This window comes from Trichoplusia ni, chromosome 19 (genome assembly GCF_003590095.1).
Source record: "Trichoplusia ni isolate ovarian cell line Hi5 chromosome 19, tn1, whole genome shotgun sequence".
In the NCBI taxonomy this organism is placed as follows: domain Eukaryota; kingdom Metazoa; phylum Arthropoda; class Insecta; order Lepidoptera; family Noctuidae; genus Trichoplusia; species Trichoplusia ni.
In genome coordinates this window covers 7779381-7783336 of record NC_039496.1, presented here as the reverse complement: position 1 = coordinate 7783336, position 3956 = coordinate 7779381, and the positions used below count along the sequence as shown (strand labels likewise).

Here is a 3956-nt window from a genome sequence, read left to right as displayed (position 1 = left end):
TTACGTCACAAACAATTAAACCCAATCATTACAAAGATAACTTAAAGTTAATACATCAAACTCTAATTACTGCAAAGGAATAGGTATGAATGGCAATTATCGAAATAACAATATGGCTGCTATGCTGAATAAATACAACGAAGGTCACGGAGATGTTCCAGCGAAGCCAGCTGACACCGGAGAGAGAGCGTTGCTAAGCGCGCTCCGTCTTTTATAGCAGACTGCTTGTCAAATCCCAGGTTCGAAAGAGGTTTCACTAAGGATCTTGAAGGAGGTTTCACTTTGAAAAGGAGGTTTCGTTAACACGGCCGTTCCTGACAGCGAGGCGTCCTCGACCGCATCTTGCTTGGAGTCTTCACTAGCTCAAGCATCACCAGACTGCTGTCGCTCTCAGACTGGAAATAATCATCTGCAAAATGACAACAACACATACTAAACATTTGTTTTCTTGCGACACTTGTGTCGAAGCTGGAAAACAAAAAGCATTTGAAGTGATTTTGTAAAGTACGCGATAGTGAGCGTGCACTCCCACCATCAAGTACCCAACAAGCGAACAGAAAGATTTCAGGAATGTTATTGAAATGGTAAACTTAAAAGCTATGACTTAAAAATATTGCACAGCAAAATCAATGATTCTTAAAAGTAAATAAACTTAAAAGCTATGACTTAAAAATATTGCACAGCAAAATCTGATTCTTAAAATTAAAATGTAAATGGAGCTTAGTAACATTCCAAGCAATGAAATTCCCAACTTTCATTGTGTAGAATGCTAGCCAAGATAAACAGATGGTATTGAAGCTGATATACTTAACCAGGTCGGAAGCCATGAACTGTAGGTCCAGGCCTAACAGAAGCCATAAGCCAGAGGTTCAGACCAAACAGAAGCCATGAACCATAAGGTCCAGGCCAAACAGTAGCCATAAGCCAGAAGTTCAGACCAAACAGAAGCCATGAACCATAAGGTCCAGGCCAAACAGAAGCCATAAGCCAGATGCTCAGACCAAACAGAAGCCATGAACCAGAAGCTCAGGCCAAACAGAAGCCATGAACCAGAGGCTCAGGCCAAACAGAAGCCATGAACCAGAGGTCCAGGCCATACAGAAGCCATAAGCCAAAGGCTCAGACCAAACAGAAGCTGTGAACCAGAGGTCCAGGCCAAACAGAAATCTTCCTGTTGCTCCGCATTCTCGAAGACAGCACAGCATGCGTCCAGCGTGACTCGCCGCGCCAGAGCGCCATACGCCCGGCAGCCGCAGCCGAACCAGCCAGCAGTTCCAGCTCGCAGGGGCGATGTAGCTGTACACGTAGGAACTTACAGGACTCCCGCCTGTCAGAGTCGAGCTTTGCTGCGCTCCACGAAGCCTTCTACAGAGTCGCCAGCAGCGTACGCTCGTGGTTGTTCTGGTTGGTGTAGTCGTATTGACGCCGCTGATTGTCTGTAAACAATTCTGAGGCACGCTGTCTCCTGAGAGACATAAATGCTTCTCGATTAGGGTTACGATTGTCAAGTGTTAGATCACACACTATAGAGCATGATACTTGTGTAGAAGCCTACCAGCCACTCCATTTTTCTTGAGCTCGGCCGCTCCTGACCATTATCAACAAAACGTCCAAAGTAATCTATTTCAGTATCTACGAAAGAAATATTTTAAAATAAATAAAGTCCTTAAGCAATTCAATTTGACATAGGTATAGTAACAAAAATTCAAATAAGTCCGTTATTTTAAGTTTCCCATTCGAGTATCAGTAACACCTCTGACTATTATTGCAACTTTCAGATCGTCAGACAAACCTTTTTGGTATAAAACGCAAAAGAGACTTTCGGCATATGTCATGAACTTATTTAAATGTTACACATAACCTCAACGAGCTAATATTCAACCTAAGGCCCGATCACGCGTGGAATCACGGCAGCTATATGAGTTATCACAACGTCTATGACCACTTCATGGACTACGGAACACAGAACGATGTTTAGAATCAAGGTACGCTCGCGACCACGAGAACGCTCACGGTGTTTATGCGATGATAAAGCAATCTACTTCTCAACGTGCGAGATCAATTACGACACGATCTACGCGAATCGTTTTGGTTTTTAACACTTTTTCAAACGTTCGGGCATGTCTCGGGAAAAGCAGAATAAAAATAAAAAGCTCACCGATACTCGTGGCACAGTCAAAAATAAAATTTGCAGTAATTAGATGAAATTCAACAAATCCTTAACTTTAACTGAAAACAGATGGCACAAACAGCACAAAGCACGTGGTCTATCCCACTTCTGATCTTAGAAACCAGAAGTGAGGACAGGTTTTTAAAAAGCAAGCACGGTTACGTCACAAACAATTAAACCAAATCATTACAAAGATAACTTGAAGTTAATACATCAAACTCTAATTAGTGCAAAGGAATAGGTATGAATGGCAATTATCGAAATAACAATATGGCTGCTATGCTGAATAAATACAACGAAGGTCACGGAGATGTTCCAGCGAAGCCAGCTGACACCGGAGAGAGAGCGTTGCTAAGCGCGCTCCGTCTTTTATAGCAGACTGCTTGTCAAATCCCAGGTTCGAAAGAGGTTTCACTAAGGATCTTGAAGGAGGTTTCACTTTGAAAAGGAGGTTTCGTTAACATAAGTTTATCAGTTGTCTGGTAACCATAACACAAGCTCTGCTTAGTTTGGGATCAGATAACAGTGTGTGAGTTGTCCCAGGATATAGGATGTAGGACATGTATTCTTAGGTGGTAGGTAACTGGTAACTATAACGCGCATCGAATATAATTTCCATTTTCCACACATTGATTGATTTTTATATGGAGTGATCTAGCCCAATACGATATTCAGTCATGATAGTTTTTATTTTTATTCAAAAAATAAGGAAGTTACGAGATGAAAAGGTATTAGAATATAAAATAATAAAATTCCATAATCAAATAAGAATCCAATTTTTTTAGGCCCGCGAGCAGGTCCGCTAGAAATCGAAGATGATCCCACGGGAACATAAATACAGGATAAAGTGTATCCTATGTGTTAATCCTGGTATATAGACCTGTACAATGTTCTGTCTAAATCTGTTCAGTGTTCTCGAAAGAGGAACAAACACCCATACATACAAATATTCGCGTTTATATTTTTATGTTAGGAAGTAGTACTTTTATTTTCATTTAATGTTTAAAAAGTAATAAGTTATCTTCTGATAAGTTTGTTCACGTAATAATGGCTTATGGTTGCAGTAAATTGCGTGCAGATTCGAGTTCCGGGTCGGGCATGTTCTCAGCCCGGAGTGCCTAGGTCGGAGGTCAGTCAAGGTTCTGTCTGGCTAAAGTAGGCTCACTCATGGAGAACCTTATTTCTTATATAAGCTTTATGTAAGTCGTGAGATATATCATGCGTAATTCCTTCTTGAAGATACGTTTTGGATTTAGTTTGATGGGATTTGATGATAAAATATCACCAGCCTTTATCTCTCTCCACTCATTCCACTCACGTGCATAAAGACACGATACAGATTCGGAACGAGCATTCGTGAACCACACAAATGTTTTCCCTACGTCCAAAACGAACCTGCGACAAGTAGCTCACCGTAGGTTTGGCGTGGAGATATTATTCGTTGCTATAAACACCTTGCTACTCTATCCTGATAAAATCTCTCAATGCCCAAGGAGAAATGAAATTAATAATTAATTGATGATAAATAAGTGTTTATAAAAAAAAGATAAAAAACCTAGTAGAGAAATCCACACACAAACATAATTAATTTCAATCAAATGACGAATGTGCCTAAACGTGTAAGCCCATGTTACGGACAGTCGCTGTCATCATTCTTAACTCACGCAGTCTTGTATAGTTATGTAAATTCATATGTAAATACAACTGTATGTTTACTAATATAGCGATCATTCACGGTGCAGTATCGCGGACTGATTGGTTGTAATGTGCTGGTATTGAGTAGTCC

General features: G+C 40.5%; 1 long non-coding RNA gene across 1 annotated transcript; it reads right to left on the bottom strand.

The window, feature by feature from the left end:
• Positions 1-1405: 1405 nt before the first annotated feature.
• On the bottom strand, positions 1406-2207 carry LOC113503443. The gene is made up of 2 exons (XR_003401449.1): positions 1556-2207; positions 1406-1465 (listed from the first exon to the last, which is right to left on the bottom strand). It is a non-coding gene; the product is annotated as an uncharacterized LOC113503443 (long non-coding RNA).
• Between the last annotated feature and the right edge of the window lie 1749 nt (positions 2208-3956).